Source organism: Bufo bufo, chromosome 5, assembly GCF_905171765.1.
Source record: "Bufo bufo chromosome 5, aBufBuf1.1, whole genome shotgun sequence".
Classification (NCBI taxonomy): Eukaryota; Metazoa; Chordata; class Amphibia; order Anura; family Bufonidae; genus Bufo; species Bufo bufo.
The window spans coordinates 487,145,278-487,164,320 of record NC_053393.1 but is presented as its reverse complement, the minus strand read 5'-3'; the positions used below and the strand labels follow the sequence as shown (position 1 = coordinate 487,164,320).

The following is a 19,043-nucleotide window of genomic DNA, read 5'->3' as shown; positions in this document are numbered from 1 at the left end:
CCTCATAAATACTTCCAGGATAAATTATGCTCTCCTTTGTGCCCCCCTAGTATAAAGTATCTTCCCTTTTGTGCCCCCTAGTATAAGGTATGCTCCAATTTGTATAAAAAATAGATAATTTCGTGGCTTCACCAAATACCTCAGGAATAGTAGGTTCACTCCCCTTGCCTCACCCAATGCTGTGAAAAGAGAGAATTCTCGAGTATAAAATGTTTTGAGGGGCACTCTAACTTCTGGATATATATGGATGATTGAGACCGACTATTTCTAAAAACTAATAAAAGTTTATTGAGAAAACAAATATATACAGAAATCTCCTCGACGTGATAGGTGGGTGCTCCAATTTGTGCCTCCAGTATAGATTATTCTCCCCCTTTGTTCCCCTCCAGTATATATTATGCTCTCCTTTGTTTCCCCCCGCCAGTATAGATTATGCTCTCCTCCTTTGTTTCCCCCCGCCAGTATAGATTATGCTCTCCTTTGTTTCCCCCCCCAGTATAGATTATGCTCTCCTTTGTTTTCCCCCCAGTATAGATTATGCTCTCCTTTGTTTTCCCCCCAGTATAGATTATGCTCTCCTTTGTTTTCCGCCCAGTATAGATTATGCTCTCCTTTGTTTTCCCCCCAGTATAGATTATGCTCTCCTTTGTTTTCCCCCCAGTATAGATTATGCTCTCCTTTGTTTTCCCCCCAGTATAGATTATGCTCTCCTTTGTTTCCCCCCAGTATAGATTATGCTCTCCTTTGTTTCCCCTCCAGTATAGATTATGCTCTCCTTTGTTTCCCCCCCAGTAAAGATTATGCTGCCTCCCACAAAAAAACATCAGTAGCAAAAAACATGTGTGCCCTTTGTTTCTAACTTTGCATAGACTTTTAGTTAATATCTGGAGCTGGCATATTTACCACAAAAAAGCACCCAAAACAAGTGTAAAAAAACAAAAAAAAAACTCCCTAAAAAAAATTAAAACAGAGCATGCTGCATATGCGTGATGTGCTCCTCCTCAAGTTGGAGGCCCCATTCGGGAGATAGGAGCAGGTCACACTTCTGGATAAATGTGGCACAAATTTCTCAGACTTCTGCCAAGCTAAACATTCCCCTCATGATGAACCTCTGCCTATCATTTTCTGTAATTGACAGCCTTCACTATATTACTGTGCATACAAAAATAGCTGAGTTGGACCGCCCATTGGACTCCTAAGCCCAGAATGAGCAGAGATTTAAATGAATAAAATACAGGTTACACTGAAACTTTAAAAAAATCTATATATCTATCTCCTCAGCTCCTCCTGCTCTATACCACTCAGAAAAAAACTGCATCTGTAACGTGACTGGTTCCCTTTAAGGTGAAAATGCTGTGTATGACGTAAACCTCTCTAAGGGCAGTGAAGTGTCCATTTCTCCCTCCTCTAACGCGTTTTGGGCTTTGCATATAGCTATCCTTGTTACTGATTTGTTCCTCTCTTTGACCATCTCATTGTTTGTTGGCAGTGTCAGTGTCACATGGGTGTTAACATAATACAAGTCAGACTGGCAGCATAATGCCGTTCCTCATCTTGGCAGGGGTTCTGCTCCAGTGAGGGACGCAGTTCATTCCTTCTTTTTTGGGCTTCTCACTGTCGCTGACTTCTCCTCATTGTATATGGGAAATGACCTTGGATGGGACAATAGCAGGGGTCCATGCGGCTGGCAGGCTGTAGCAGCCTTGCTCAACAATGGTCACCACTGTGTTTTTGAGGACGGAGATGCAGCTTTCACCCACTTGTACTGATGTTTGGCATCAAGAGATCAGGGCTCACTGACAGAGCTTCGAAAGAAGCTAATGTAGAGGGCAAATTGTGCTAATAGATCTGTATTGGAAGCTGTTCTTCGTGGACAGCTGGGTCCCAAGTCCTGCATTCCTCAGAGATTTTAAAGGGACAGCACACTGTAGCTTACTTCTAACGTAGGTCATGTTTGACACTTTTTTTTAAATTCTTAAACAACTTCTAAGTAGTCCTGGTTTTAGGGGGTGCCAAACTGGGCAATTGCCTAGGGCTCCCAAGGAGGAGAACCCCAGGAGGAGCTACCAGAGAAAAAAAATTCCACTTTACTGACTGTTCTAGTAGTTGGATAGAGAGCTTATTAACATTTGTTGCCGACAATACCAAAATATGCGAGGGTGCGCTACTTTAATTGTTTCCCAGGTCCCCCATTATTAAAAAAAATGCCCTAAGTCGGCCACCTATAATAGATTACAGTTGTAGCCCAGTAGTCTCAGGTTGTGTGTGACATCATCAGGGCTTTTTTTCCTGTATTGTAGCACAGCAGTGTCAGGTTGTGTGTGACATTACGAGAAATAAAACGCCTTGATGATGTTTGTGTGATCATCCCCTGCGTGTCAGAAGTCTGGCCTAGCGGACAGAGAGGCCTCTTCTTCTGAGCGCTGATAGAAGGCAGAGACGCCTCTCGTGAAAGTGAAGGTGCGTGTTCAGCGCCACAACTTCTCCGTAACGTGTGACGGTTCACAGACTGAAGCAGAAAGCAAGGTACGGAGGAGATTTTGAGATTAAGCAGCAGGCACAATGGTATCCAAAGAGCAAACAGAGTGTAATGAAAGAGTATTTGAATAGGTCCAGTGCATCTATTGACTCTGCCTTTTCAGCCTCCTCTCGAGGATCCTCCTCCTCAGGCGCTGTCTGCATTTGTTGACTTTGTCATTGAGGAAGGTAATGAGGTCGCTATTTGGGGGATATAGACTTTGCATGAAAGACAGGGATTGTTCTAAATACTGAGCCGCGCTCCTTTGTCCCCTGCTTTGTAAAGCATGTCCAGTAACCCTTTAAGAGCTGGGTAAATATATCTACCTATGCCGATTTTTTTTTTTTTTTTTTTTTTTTTTTTTTTTTTTTTTTTCGCTTCTAAAGCGAGATTCTTGCCTTTTGGACCATTGGGACAATAGCCTTAATTCAGTTGGGCACTAGGATACAATGTTGCATTAAAAATACCCAGAAACTATTACAATTCTAGTAGATTTATTGCAATATCGATAAGAGAATCGACAAAATTATCTGTAGGAGGTCAAATACAGATACTGAGCGGTCATCTTCTTAAAAAGTGTATTTTTAAATACTGGTAATTGGTGATTACTCTGATCTTGTGCCCTGCTTCGCATTCTTTAGCGCTGTTAAGTGCCACCCAGGGACTCGTCTAGGTGGCACTTATTCAGTAGGTGGCCATTTGTTTATGCAAGAGTTAACTTAGCTACTGGAGGTTTATGTGGATTTACTCTGCCCGATTGTTGGGCGGATTATCAGGAAACAAACAATCCTATGGACGACTCGTTCCTGACAATCTGCCCATCTAAATGTGCCGCTGATCACTCGATCATTCATCAGGTGATCCTGTCATTCATGGAGGCACCACAGACCATGGCTTTTGGGCAGCAGATCGTGCAGTCTAAACAGCGATCTGCTGCCCAGAAAAAACATTGATTCAGTATGAAGACGAGGGATCGCTATAAGCAATCCCCGTCCTCATTACTGTGAAGGGTGATCGCTGCGTTGTAAATGCTGTGGTCTCCTCCACTGAACGAGCAGCCGACTGTCAGGAAGGAACACTTCTTTCCCGACAATCTGCTGTTACATCGTGCAGTGTAAGGCTACTTTCACACTAGCGTTCGGGGCTCCGCTTGTGAGCTCCGTTTGAAGGGGCTCACAAGCGGCCCCGAACGCATGCGTCCAGCCCTAATGCTTCTGAGTGGAGGCGGATCCGCTCAGAATGCATCAGTCTGGCAGCGTTCAGCCTCAGCTCCCGCCCTCAGCAAGCGGAAACCTGAACGCTGCTTGCAGCGTTCAGGTGTCCGCCTGGCCGTGCGGAGGGCAAACGGATCCGTCCAGACTTACACTAGTAAGTTCAATGGGGACAGATCCGTTTGAAGTTGACACAATTCTGGCTCAATTTTTCAAACGGATGTGTCCCCCATTGACTTTCAATGTAAAGTCTGGACGGATCCGTCTGAAGCTACTTTCACACTTTGCATTATAGTTTAAAAAAAATTCTGACGTATCCAAACGTCTGCATTATAGGAGCGGATCCGTCTGTGCAGACATCAGACGGACCCGCTCTGAACGCAAGTGTGAAAGTAGCCTAAACCCGTCTTAAAGGGGTTTTGTCACTTCAGCAAATAGCTTTTATTATGTATAGAAGTTAATACAAGCCACTACTAATATATTATTATCCATTTTGCTTCCCTTTGCGGGCTAGATTCCTTTTTCCATCACATGATACACTGCTCGTTTCCATGGTGACGACCACCCTGCAATCCAAGCAGTGGTGGCCGTGCTTGAACACTATAGGAAAGAGCACCCAGCCTATGTGCACTTCCACGGTCCCTGACGCTTTTTCTTATAGTGTGCAGTCATGGCCACCCACTGATGGATTGGTTGTAACCATGGAAGTGAGCCTTGTATAATTTGATGGGAAAAAATAATCCAGCCAGCAAAGGAAGCAATATGGACAATTCACAATACATTAGTAAGTGCCTTGTATTAATTTTCTCTATGTAATAAATGCTATTTGCCGAAGTGAGACAACCCCTTTTAAGTTAGCTACACCCACTGACTTCGGTCTGTAGATGAGGATAGATAGATAATGCATGATATGAGATGGAGGGATAGATACAGGTTCGGATTGGCCATAGACACTACAGGGAAACTTCCCGGTGGGTTGATACCCAGGGGGCTGCTGGCCAGGTATGTAACAGTCTGATGCTCTCGGCATTAATTAGTGCTAGGAGGATCAGGTACTTGTGCATCTGGCCAGCCGCAGGTATCCCTCTGAATTCATCTGTATCACCATCTTCAGTGTAGTGATAGGGCAGTATTTTATGCTGTACTGTGGAATTTGGTTTTGCGGGGCGGTATTTTGTGCTGCAGTATTGCTTGCCCCGCCCTGTTCTCTCTGCCAACTTGTGGCTTGTTTTGACCCCTCCTACTTGTGTTGCCCGCCTTATGTCAATTTGCACCCACCTACAATTTACGGCACGTTTAGTATTTTTTTTTCTCCCAGGGCACTTTAAATTCCCAGTCCCACCCCTGGATAGATATGATATTGATTGATTGGTAGCTAGATGGATGGACAGCAAAACAAAGGGTTTTCCCAGCACCTGGATCTGAATATTTTAGTAATTGTATTTAATTAAAAATGTAGTAGAGCCAGTGAGTTATTCAATAATAATGTATCTGTATAGCGCCACTGCTGTTTGTTTTTTTCCGTCCATTTTAGTAAAATTGCTGAGGTGGTCACACATTCTTTGTTCCCATCCTTCAACTGCCACCAGCCATATCTAGTTTTAGAAGCTATGGATGTTACAGGGAGAGAGCTGTAGCAGAAAGGACCCCCCCCCTCCCCCAAACTGTAATAGAGAAAGGGCTGCAGCAGAAAGGGCACACCCCGAGCTGCTAGCCAGAAGAAATCGAGCAGAGCAAATTTTTTACATTAATTATAGGGTAGGCCCCTTTAAAGAATAATGTCACTAATGTTTTCATCCTTCGTTCTGTTGTAATTCGTGACTTGATCTGTACCTGCGAGGTTTTAGATTTTTCTTTGCGGTACAGTCAGTCTGACCACCCAGGTCTTTGGAAATTTCTGGTTAGTCTACTGTTCAGGTGAACCGCCTGTCGGATCCGTCCTGCCGCTAGTGAACGTGTGCCCCCGGACTGCCGCTCCGTCCCCATTGACTTAATGGGGGCGGGAGTTCCGGCGGAGACACAGCAGCGCACGGCGAGAGGCTGCCGGAATAAATGTCGGACATGTCGTCGTTTTATTCCGGCATCCTTCTCGCCGTGCCTCCGCCAGAATTCCCCCTCCGCCCCCAATTATAGTCAATGGGGACGGAGCGGACAGTCCGGGGGCACACGTTCACTAGTGGGCAGGACGGATCCGACAGGTGTTCACCCCGACGTGTGAAAGTAGCCCTATTATTTTGTTTCTATCCTATTCATGTAAGGGTCTCCTCCCATCACAGGTCTTTCATGTTTCAAGTTGTCATCTGTGACCAACGATGAAACCAGGATCAGACGTAAACTCGCGCGCCTTCGTGTATTGTTCTTGCCTTGTGTCACTGTATATATTAAATAGTGACCTGTTCAGATTTTACATGATTCTTTATAAGCGTCATATCAGCCAGCGTGTCTCCTATTTGACAGCTGAGATCAAAAGAGCGGCATGAAGCTTCTTCTGAATAAAGCCTAAGTGCTGCATTAAAAAGATGCTATTTAGGCAAATTAATTCAATTAGGAGGCAGTCTGGTCTTCTCCATCAGCATAAATAATATTACCGCCATGTAATTGACGTACATAACCCATTCTACTTGCCGTCTTTTACTGATGCTTTCACATCTCCAGCAACCTCTGCCAAAACAGGCCGATCCGGCAGTGCTGGATTCTTTAGTTCACCACCGGATCCCCATTGACTGTAATGAGGTCCGGCGGTGATAAATGCGTTTCATGCAACGATTTTTTTTGTCCAGCCGGCATTTGTGCCGGATCAGCTTGCCGCCGATGAGAATGCAGCCTTGCAGTGCAGGGATATAAAGGGGGTTATGCTAAGCTATCGCTGGGTCCAACTACTGGGACTCCCACCGATCCTGAGAATGGGGTCCTGTTCCCCCTCCTCCTCCTGTCCTCCTGCCATCCATTCGATGGGACTGCTGAGATAGCCGAATATAGCACTCACTGTTTCCGGGGAGCCCATAGAAAATGAATGCAGCGCAGGGCGGATGTGCGGACAGGGGAATGGGAGCCCGTTCTCGGGATTGATGGAGGTCCCAGCTTTAGGGATCAGCATCTGTGGGTCCTCTATCCCCTATTAATAGGGGATAACTTCAAAACTTGGTACAACCCCTTTTTAAATACAAAAATGTATCTGTGTTTTTTCGGAACCTACAGTCATGATCCTTTTTACACTGAAAGCCAAATGCACGCACTGTTTAGGCCACATGTTTGGTGGCCACACAGATGTTGGGTGACACTACAAGTTCTCCACATTTTTATTTTTTTTATGTCCAGTGGTATCACATACAGTACAGCGGAAGGACAAATGGCACATAAGAGATTGCCGCTGGTTGGTCCTTCATGCTGCACCCAGGATTCTTTGCTGCAGTGTTCAATTTTCTTTCTTTAAAGGTGTTTTCCTGAGACATAACTGATGACCTGTCCTCAGCCTAGGAGGGCATATTCCCACCTGAGGTGTTGCATTTATTGGATACACATCAGGGATGGCTTCGACAAATTCAAAATTCGAAAGTATAATTCATGTGAGTACCGTCTCAGATTTGGGAATTGCTTGACAGAGGACAAAAGGCAGAAAGGTTTTCGAGAAGGGCACCGATACACCAAAGTTACGTTGGCGTCCAGCTCCCTTAGTAACACATTATTCACCCTAGACTTTTTGTAAAACTCAATGTATACCCACAAGAAATCTGTAGTCAGACTGCTAAGGTCTTTTCATAAACTGTCGAAAATAAGCTTCAATCTGGTCATTTGTGCTTCATATGGAAGGTTGGTCCTACATTGATCAAGCATCTACGGTTTTCTTTGTCTTCGTCAATTGCATGAAATAAGTGTCACCACTGATGTGCTATAAAATGATTGCCGGCTGGATGCACACTTGTTTTGTGAGATTGAATTATGCTCTTAGGCCCCTTTGGTACTGTATATATACAGGTAAATTGCTGTTACTTTCAGGCCATTGCAGTAGGGATTGCAGTTGCAGCCGGTAAATGGTTTGTGCAAATTAGTCTGGCACCTACACAATTGCTTCTTTCCCGATGTGATTCGGTAGAAGCTCATGTAGGACGCCACCATAGCAGTGACATCTCTGAAAGTGACTTATCCAGGCGGCAAACACTCCATGAGCAGCGCTCTCTGGTAGGTGATATGTACGGAGAGATTTGTATCGGCTGTTGATGTAGACTAATGTAAAGTCTGAAAAATGCTTACGTGTCAAGTGTGGAAGACAGATTACCCCAAACCAAAAGGTTTAAGGTTGGATAATAGGAATGGAGGCTGACCGGTGAATCCAAGAGCCTGTGTGACTTTTTTTTATTTTTATTTATTTTTTAAAGTAGCTAAATTTGAAACAAAAATTTAGGCGGTAGGAGCAACTTCCTAGATTCCATTGCTCACACATGTAGTTTTTCTTGGATGGTCCTATGATTTCCATTGCTTTGAGCCAATCATTTTTAGTATCGTAGATACTAAAGTTATTATGGTTAATGATCAAAAATCTCTATTTTTGGTGGCCTGAAGCCATACACACGCAGCAGCTGCTGGCTGAATGCTCACAGCTATTTCACTCAACTCCACCCTTCCACCAGGACCAGCATTTTTCTTTATTCTGTGAAGATAGAGGAATAACCTGCAGCCGACCCCTCCGGCTACATCTTCATGAGAATGGCAGGTGTGCCAAAATCCAACATGCCTGACTTTTCTTTCCACTGCCATCGCGGCATGATTGGTAGGTCCTCCATACACATCACAACTCTGGCCAACCCCGCAGAAAATCAGAGGCTTCGGCAAATTTTATCTACTGTGCACGGTTGCTTAAAGGGGTTGTCCAACTTTTACGAAGTAATGGGCCGTCCTCAGGAAAGGCCATAACTGGATTGTTGGCAGTGGTCCAGCACTCTCACCACGCTGATCATTTTAGGTGAAGCTTTAGCACTGAAAGTCAGCACCCGGAACTGCACAGCAGCATCAACTGCATAGTAGACCGAGTTGGTTGCTGTTCAGTTAATGATGGCATATCGATGATAACGCCCAGTAAGTTATTCATGTGTTTCTGCTGAGTGCTTGATATGTCACATATATATGTCACTGGTGGCCTAGTGTTCTTACAATAAATCTCGCTGAAGATAGTTTTTCAGGTTCATTCCTCAAACTGCAGGTTCTCCCTTAATGGGGAGTTGCTTGGTTTCATCTGGCGGCAGCTTCATTGCTAGTGATGCTGGGTGCCACCCCTTCCGATTTTCAATGTGGAAATGGGTGGCGCTCTGCAATTTATTCATTTGCTTCCAGGAGAATAACAGAAAACCGCACAATGTAGAGTTCTATGAAAAAGATACTCCAGAATTAGTGGAAGAATAGGCTTTTCACAATATGGGTTCAAATTTCCTTGTTTGAAAAACTTTTTATCAGACGCTGCCAGGAACTGCATAGGTACTTGTGGTGCTTGCTATGTGCACTCGTGTTTGATTTCACTAATAAAAACATCTCTTCTGACATTTGCTACTCCCCTACCCTCTGAGGGGCCTGACTTACCACACATTGCAGCTCCGTGAGCTTGGGCCTTGTCCCCCCTGCATTGCTTGACCTCCAATATGGAGTAGAATAATAGTGCCATTGTTCATAACATTTCTTTGAAATACAGTCACTTCTAAACTTTCATATATAGATGGACATTCCAGAAGAACATGGGTTGTGAAGGAAAGGCTATGTGTTCTCCAGAGAATTCTTCTGCATCACTTAATGTGAACTTCTAGGAACATAAAACATTTGGGGAAGATGATACGTTGTATGGCTTTGTAGATAAAGAGAGTTGTTTTTTTTATGTGGAGAGAGCCATCCTTGACACTGTGGCCTTTACTAATCCTTAGGTCCTAGGTGGCAAAATCTAGGGATAGATTTACTAAACTTGTCTAATATTACTTGGTCCTAAAGATGCTTAGATTTATCAAAAGGGCGATGTTGGATGCTAAATCTGGAGCAGCCATCAGTAGACTGTCTGGTCGGGTGTTTGTACGTATTAGGCTACTTTCACATTATTAGCGTTTTTTGTGGATCCGTCATGGATCTGCAAAAACGCTTCCGTTACAATAATACAAACCGCCACTGCATCCGTCACTGAACGGAATCCCGGTTGTATTATGTCTTCTATAGCCATGACGGATCCATTGAAAGTTAATGGGGGACGGATACGTTTTCTATTGTCAAAGAAAACGGATCCATCCCCATTGACTTAGATTGTGTGTCAGGACGGATCATTGGCTCGCTTCGTCATCAGGCGGACAGCAAAACGATGCAAGCAGCGTTTTGGTGTCGCCTCCAGAGCGGAATAGTGACTGAACGGAGGCAAACTGACGCATTCTGAGCGGATCTTTTTAAATTCAGAATGCATTAGGGCAAAACTGATCCGTTTTGGACCGCTTCTGAGAGCCCTGAACGGATCTCAAAACGGAAAGCCAAAACGTTATTGTGAAAGTAGCTTTAGGTGGCTTACTTTCCGGTACAAGTTTGGCTCACGTTGTGTAATTTTAAATTACAACCCATTTCCGTCAAGGTGCTAAAAAGTGTAGCACTTTAATAATGTGGGCAAGGCATGTGCTACAGAATTCTGGAGCTTCATTAGTAAATCTGAAGGGGGAATCGCAACTGTGCTTGTAATGTGTACTTTGCATTTGATTGGCCTTTGATACAGCACAGTGCCATGATAATATTGAAGTAGCACTTACAGGACCTCTCGCCACTCCTGACCTGCCTATTTTAATAGCTCAGTGCATTCCCCATGTAAATAACAATTCTGGAGCATCTATTCTTATGGCCTCTATGTTGTGCTATTCCTTTATTATTTCTACTAGAAGTTATGAATGAATTGCTAACTGTCTGCAGTAAGGCCCCTTTCACACGGGCATGTCCGGATTAGGTCCGGATGCGTCCCGGTGAAATGCGGCAAACCGTGTGAGTAGGTACCCCATTGCAGTCAGTTTTCTGACTGCGATTGACGTTCCGATGTTTTTTATCGCGCGGGTGTGCAATGTGTTTTGCATGCGCGTAATAAAAAACCGACTGTGGTACCCAGACCTGAACTTCTTCACAGAAGTTCAGGTTTGGGTTAGTTGTAGTATAGATTGTATTATTTCCCCTTATAACATACAGAATGCATAGTACAATAGGACTGGAGGGGTTAAAAAAAAAAAAAAAAAAATCCACTTGTTCGCGCAGCCGGCATCTCTTCTGTCTTCATCTGTGAGCAGTAGGATCTTTTGATGACGTCACTGCGTTCATCACATGATCCATCACCATGGTGATGGATCATGTGATGAGCGTAGTGACGTCATCAAAGGTCCTATTGCTCACAGATGAAGACAGAAGAGATGCCGGCTGCGCGAACAAGTGGATTAAGGTGAGTTAAATTATTATTATTTTTTTTTAACCCCTCCAGCCCTATTTTACTATGCATTCTGTATTCAGAATGCTATTATTTTCCCTTCATAACATTGTTATAAGGGGAAATAATAATGATCGGTTCCCGATCGTCACCTAGCAACCGTGCGTGAAAATCGCACTGCATCCGCACTTGCTTGCGGATGCTTGCGATTTTCACGCAACCCCATTCATTTCTATGGGGCCTGCGTTATGTGAAAAATGCACAAAGAGGAACATGCTGCGATTTTCACGCAACGCACATGTGATGCGTGAAAATCACCGCTCGTGTGCACAGCCCCATAGAAATGAATGGGTCCGGATTCAGTGCGGGTGCAATGCGTTCACATCACGCATTGCACCCGCGTGGAATACTCGCCCGTGTGAAAGGGGCCTAAGGGTACAGAGGGGAGGTAACCAGTTGGGTTACCTCCCCTCTGTACCCTTACTGAAGGCTAATAGCAATTCATTCATAACTTTTAGTGCAAATAATGAAGCCTGCAATATGATGTTCATTGATCTCCACAGGAAAGAAAAAAGTTGCCCTCTCGTACCAGGCAATGTGTGGCAGCACCTAGATCGGCCTTAGTGTTTGGCACATAGCACTGTCACAGAAATTTAATAGGTAATAATAAGCCATTTGCTATGACAATTCTAGCTTGCTGATCTGGAAGTTTTTGAAATTGAAGACCTTAACTTACAATGCAGTTCCATATTAGATCTTTGGATGTCTGACTTCTAGTCATCCCCCACTAGTCAGCCTGTTTGGAGAGGCTACGGCGCTTGGCGCCTCTTCATTGTTTCCATGGTTCTTATGGCACATGTCGTACTTCGCAGCTGTGTTTGGTGTTGCAGCTTTGTCCTATTCACTAAACGTTACTATACTGTACAACATACACGTAACGGTCCAATGGTGTAAACCCTCATAGCAAATGTCCTTAAGAATATATACAGTACAGACAAAAGTTTGGACACACCTTCTCATTCAAAGCGTTTTCTTTATTTTCATGACTATGAAAATTGTAGATTCACACTGAAGGCATCAAAAACTATGAATTAACACATGTGGATTATTATACATAACAAACAAGTGTGAACAAACTGAAATATGTATATTCTAGGTTCTTCAAAGTAGCCACCTTTTGCTTTGATTACTGCTTTGCACACTCTTGGCATTCTCTTGATGAGCTTCAAGAGGTAGTCCCCTGAAATGGTTTTCACTTCACAGGTGTGCCCTGTCAGGTTTAATAAGTGGGATTTCTTGCCTTATAAATGGGGTTGGGACCATCAGTTGCGTTGAGGAGAAGTCAGGTGGATACACAGCTGATAGTCCTACTGAATAGACTGTTAGAATTTGTATTATGGCAAGAAAAAAGCAGCTAAGTAAAGAAAAAACGAGTGGCCATCATTACTTTAAGAATGAAGGTCAGTCGGTCATCCGAAAATTGGGAAAACTTTGAAAGTAAGGGCTATTTGACCATGAAGGAGAGTGATGGGGTGCTGCGCCAGATGACCTGGCCTCCACAGTCACCGGACCCTGAACCCAATCGAGATGGTTTGGGGTGAGCTGGACCGGGAGAGTGAAGGCAAAAGGGCCAACAAGTGCTAAGCATCTCTGGGAACTCCTTCAAGACTGTTGGAAGACCATTTCAGGGGACTACCTCTTGAAGCTCATCAAGAGAATACCAAGAGTGTGCAAAGCAGTAATCAAAGCAAAAGGTGGCTACTTTGAAGAACCTAGAATATGACATATTTTCAGTTGTTTCACACTTGTTTGTTATGTATGTTAATTCATAGTTTTGATGCCTTCATAGTCATGAAAATAAAGAAAACTCTTTGAATGAGAAGGTGTGTCCAAACTTTTGGTCTGTACTATATATGATGAGGCTTTTCCTTCAGATTTGAATATATTGTCAAATTTTTGATTTAAAAGTACCTTTTGTGACCATATATTTCTAATATCTGCTCATAGTTTCTCGATTATTAGGTATAATCAATGGGTATTTTAGGCAGGATCCATTGGTAAGGTTCATACAATTTATGCCTGCAGATCCTATCAACTTAGTCTGCATCTGCCATCAATCTAATTACTTTGGGGGCCCTCCAATTGCCCCCCAACTATGTAGTAGGGAAAATGAAGAAAAAGCATGTTGGACTTCTAAGTGGCTTATAGTTTGTTTTTCTGGGAAAGAAGTTACCTCAGTGAATTAAATTGAACGCTTTGCTGATCGTGCATATTTTTGAAGAGGTTGAGTGAGATACCTAATAGGTACAGCCATTTTGAAAGGGTTCCCATATTAGGGTATATAGTTGTTAAAGTAGGCGATGTGGGGGAAATGTGCAGCCTCACAATTCATTTGGTCAGATCAGTTGATTTCTAGGTATTTGGAAGCCAGTTTCATTTTAAGAAGTGGTTGTCCAGGTGGGACAGTTCTTTTAGTCCTTTGTCTGTAGAGCCATATAGTTTAAAAGGGGTTTCCGAGACCCAGCGGGACCTAGAACCCATCTTAATCAATTATGTTATGCCTGAAGAAGGTTTCCAATATACCAAACGTATCATCTCAAAGTTGCATGGATCAGCTGCTGTAGGATCCAGTCACGTAACATCTCTTCTGAAAATCCTACATCTATTAATGTCATGTCCTTTGCCAGGTTTCTGGAAAAGTGTATGAATGGTGGCATTACTTCTGCAGCCCACGATGGAAGTGATGCTGTAGACTGGGTGGTATTGCACAAACTGCTGAATCCATCTCATCTGTGCATATGCCAGGTACCACAGCACTTCCCTCATCCTCAGCTGTGAAAGAGATGTCACTGTCCATGGACCCATCATGTAAAATCTGGAAGCCTGATAAAGAAGGGAACATGGTGGATTTAGGATTTCTAGAGGGAAATAGCTTACTTTGACCAGGTTTCAGAGTGGCTGTTGAGATGGTAGATATATCGGAAGCTTTCTTCTGCAGGGTGGGTTTCTGGGTCCTTTTAACTGTGTTTTATTTTCTTTTTTGCTTATCCAAAGAAAAATGAAGTTGGCATTTTCTAGAAATATCTAGACCGATAAGTGTACTAGGTGTATTTTATCCAATGAAAGAAGGAGAATTCAATATCCAGATAAATTCACGGATTCCCCAAGGAGTCATGAAAGATGTGCTCACACTTACACAGTTAAAATTTACCCAAGAAATGTAGCTCCCGATCTCCTGGGATTTGCCGAGGCTCTAATTTTCTACAGCTAAAGCGAATCCTAAAGATGACATGGATTTCAGCAGTGAGGATTTAGTTCATACACACGGCATCTCTGGTAATATTCAGTCTTAAGACCACATTTTTTGAAGCAATGGAATCCGTACGCTTGCATTTCATTGTAATTCCTGAATCATTAATGCAGGCCTTTTTTTTTTTTTTTTTTTTTCCCCCCTCTCTCCATACCAGCCATTCATATATAATTAAAAGAGATGGTAAATCCAGCACTGCATCTCAATCTGGAAGTCTTCCACCAGGGGAGAGAAATATGCCAGTTATTTGAAAATGCTCTTTTTTTAACCTTTTGACTTCCTGAATGACCCGTAAAAAGCCTGCAAAGACTTAATTAATAAAGATTCCTTAAATCTGGTTTTCATTTGATGACATCACTGAAATAATTTTTCCTTCTTTTGCCCGGGTTCATGAGGATTTTTTTTTTTTTTCCATTACATAAGCCGTGTAGTTCAGTTTGGAAAGGGGGGAAAAAAAACTGTAAAGCAAAAGCTTAACAAATTAAGCTTTCCTTTAGCCTTCACTGACGTGCATTGGTCTAAGGTTTATATCACGGGGTCTGCTGTGTGGGCCCCAGGTGATACATTCAGCAGATAGGTCACATATGGGAACGGGAGGAGACTAAAATGGGCAAGCAAAATCTTCAAAGTGTGGATCTGTTCACAATCTTGTCGTGTGTTTTGTTCTTAAAGGAGTTCTCCAGGGCCTGTACCTAAAGTCTTTCAGCTAACCTGTGGTCAGAAGACACTTTGAGCAGAATTAACCCTTCCGTGGCGCCACCTATTCTGCAATCCCGGCTAGGGTCACATGACCTCCTGACGGTCTGTGGTCCCTTCCTCTGATGTTGGACCAGATGTGCTCTTTTTTTCCTTTTCAGCTACATCTACATTATGCAGCTGAACCGTAAGAAAGAGGAGCACATCTGATGGAGCAATGGAAGGGTAAGTAATACTCAAAGTGTCTTCTCTCCACAGGTTAGCTAAAAGCGCCGGTGCCTATCAAACAGCTGATTGGGGGGAGGGGGTGTAAGACCCCCACCAGATACTGATGGCCTATCCAGAAGATAGGTCATTAGTATAAAATCCTCGGAAAAACCCTTTAAGAGAGCCATCATAATGATATGCTGGTCTTTACTTGACCAACATATGGTCTCCATGATTTCCATAATGGGCTGCTAATATGAAAAAAGGATTCCTGGTCTCAGAGGATAACTTTAATTCTCCCCCCAATTCTGTGTGTGTGTATATATATGTGTGTGTGTGTGTATATACATTGCAAGGCCATACAGTACAAAGTAAGTGAGATGGGTCTTACGTGCTTCTGAAACGTCCAATTCATTTTCTATAGATTACTTCTTTGAAAAAAAAATAAAAAAATATATATATATATATATTTTTTTTCAAAGAAGTAATCTATAGAAAATCAATTGGACGTTTCAGAAGCACGTAAGACCCATCTCACTTACTTTGTACTGTATGGCCTTGCAATGTAAATTATTCCCAGCAAATGAATAGTCCTCTCCTGATCCTGACATCTTGATGTGTTACTCCGTGTAAGCAGCCTCTAATGTCTACTTAGAGATATAAATTTAAGACCTACTGATTGCCAGGTTTCCTATTTTACTGCTGCACTTGGCTTGTTCTTGTGACTTGAGGGTCCGGTCATAGGTCATAGGTTGACTCAATGGAGGAGAGCCTGTGACTAGCCCTGAATGAGCTGTAGTTTGGTTTCTTAGGATGTGCTTATAAAGGTGAATTCATCCTTTTGTGCTGTGCTATACATAGCTAGAGGAATGGTGTTTGTTGAGTCGTGAAGTACCAGACGTGTCACTATGGAAAGTCACACTGAGAAGAACACCCAAGGGAATGAAGACTCACTGCAAAGTGGCCGGCTAAGGAACAGCAGGGGGGCCGCCAGGATTTGCCTGCTCATAAGGGAGTTGTTTTTCATCCGCAAGCAGGTAAATGCTGAGATCACACCTGAGCGACCTCAATCTGTTCTTCCAATTAAAATGTGGGGTTTTCCTTTATAATGAATAGTCTTCAGTGCACCTGATTCTTATTTATCGCCATGTCACTGCTGTTTGATGCTGAGTCTCTTGATTATGTGAAATTATAGGTCTTGAGAGGTTTTCCAGGATTACTATGGTCTTTAACATATGTGCTCATGTACATCTTTTCCATATATTATTATTTTATATATTTTTTTCCATTTGGACTCTCCTGACCCGTTTTCACCATGTAAACCAATCGCTCATCATCAGTCACACCACTCCTCTATGTAGCCCTTCCTGTTGCTGTATCCAACCAAACCCATGATGCCCTTCTTTCCCTGACACATCTCCAGATCCACCACTAACAACGCCCAGCTAGTTACATAGACGCTCCCCTATCACTGCCTATGTTGCTGCTTTGACACATCCATGGACATAACATCACAGGAAATAATTTCATGGACATGGTCATGTGACCATAGGAGATAGGAGTAATAAAAGTAGAAGATATACATTACAAAATTACAGCTGCCTTCATAAATGGTTATTTTAACGGATGTTGACTTAAAACAGAAAACCCCTTTAAGGGAGTGACATTTTTCCGATGGTGGTTGAATATATATATTAGGAACACCATACTAATACGGTGTTGGACCCCCTTTTGCCTTCAGAACTGCCTTAATTCTACGTGGCATTGATTCCACAAGGTGCTGATAGCATTCTGTAGAAATGTTGGCCCATATTGATAGGATAGCATCTTGCAGTTGATGGAGATTTGAGGGATGCACATCCAGGGCACCAAGCTCCCCGTTCCACCACATCCCAAAGATGCTCTATTGGGTTGAGATCTGGTGACTGTGGGGGCCATTTTAGTACAGTGAACTCATTGTCATGTTCAAGAAACCAATTTGAAATGATTTGAGCTTTGTGACATGGTGCATTATCCTGCTGGAAGTAGCCATCAGAGGATGGATACATGTTCTCCTTCTGTTTACGCCAAATGCGGACTCTACCATTTGAATGTCTCAACAGAAATCGAGACTCATCAGACCAGGCAACATTTTTCCAGTCTTCAACAGTCCAATTTTGGTGAGCTCGTGCAAATTGTAGCCTATTTTTCCTATTTGTAGAGGAGATGAGTGGTACCCGGTGGGGTCTTCTGCTGTTGTAGCCAATCCGCCTCAAGGTTGTGCGTGTTGTGGCTTCACAAATGCTTTGCTGCATACCTCGGGTGTAACGAGTGGTTATTTCAGTCAACGTTGCTCTTCTATCAGCTTGAATCAGTCGGCCCATTCTCCTCTGACCTCTAGCATCCACAAGGCATTTTTTGCCCACAGGACTGCCGCATACTGGATGTTTTTCCCTTTTCACACCATTCTTTGTAAACCCTAGAAATGGTTGTGCGTGAAAATCCCAGTAACTGAGCAGATGGTGCCAGACGGGCCGGTCTGAGTATTTCACAACAACCATGCCACGCTCAAAATTGCTTTAATCACCTTTCTTTCCCATTCTGACATTCAGTTTGGAGTTCAGGAGATTGTCTTGACCAGAACCACCCCCCTAAATGCATTGAAGCAACTGCCATGTGATTGGTTGACTAGATAATTGCATTACTTTTTCCTCTTTTTAGGGTCCATTCACACATCCATGTGTGTTTTGCGGATCCGCAAAACACGGACAGCGGCAATGTGCGTTCCGCATTTTGCGGACCGCACATTGCCGGCACTAAGAGAATATGCCTATTCTTGTCCGCTATTGCAATTCCGGATCGGGGCCGCACGTCGTCCGGCCCCATAGAAATGTATGGGTCCGCAATTCCGTTAAGCAAAATGCGTAAAGGAATTGCGGATGTGTGAAAGGAGCCATAATGTGACCTATAAACTGTACAACCCAATTGAAAAACAAACTGAAATCTTTTAGGTAGAGGGAAGAAAAAATATAAAAATAAATTATGGTTGTATAAGTGTGCACACCCTTAAACTAATACTTTGTTGAAGCACCTTTTGATTTTATTACAGCACTAGATTTGCCCACTCTTCTTTGCAAAAACACTCCAAAGGTGTCAGATTGCGAGGGCATCTCCTGTGCACAGCCCTCTTCACATCACCCCACAGATTTTCAATCGGATTCAGGTCTGGGCTCTGGCTGGGCCATTCCAAAACTTTAATCTTCTGGTGAAGCCATTCCTTTGTTGGTTTGGATGTATGCTTTGGGTTGTTGTCATGCTGGAAGATGGAGTTCCTCTTCATGTTCAGCTTTCTAGCAAAAGCCTGAAGGTTTTGTGCCAGCATTGACTGGTATTTGGAACTGTTCACAATTCCCTCTAGCTTAACTAAGGCCCCAGTTCCAGCTGAAGAAAAACAGCCCCTTGGCATGATGCTGCCACCACCATGCTTCACTGTGGGTATGGTGTTCTTTTGGTGATGTGCAGTGTTGTTTTTGCACCAAACACATCTTTTGGAATTATGGCCAAAAAGTTCAACCTTGGTTTCATCAGACCATAACAACTTTTCCCACATGCTTTTGGGAGACTTCAGATGTGTTTTTGCAAAATGTAGCCTGGCTTGGATGTTTTTCTTCGTAAGACAAGGCTTTCATCTTGCCGCCCTACCCC

General features: G+C 43.3%; 1 protein-coding gene across 7 annotated transcripts in view; it reads left to right on the top strand.

Moving 5' to 3' along the window:
• DIP2C (disco interacting protein 2 homolog C) overlaps positions 1 to 19,043 on the top strand; it is a 442,508-nt gene that overhangs the window by 9,546 nt on the left and 413,919 nt on the right. Inside the window, exon 1 of one of the 7 annotated variants that reach the window (XM_040434210.1) lies at positions 16,338 to 16,396. The exons of the other annotated variants lie outside the window; for them this stretch is intronic. The gene's annotated coding sequence lies outside the window, so the exon portion shown is untranslated. Of the gene's footprint in view, positions 1 to 16,337; positions 16,397 to 19,043 lie in introns of those variants that run through there. 7 annotated transcript variants of the gene reach the window in all.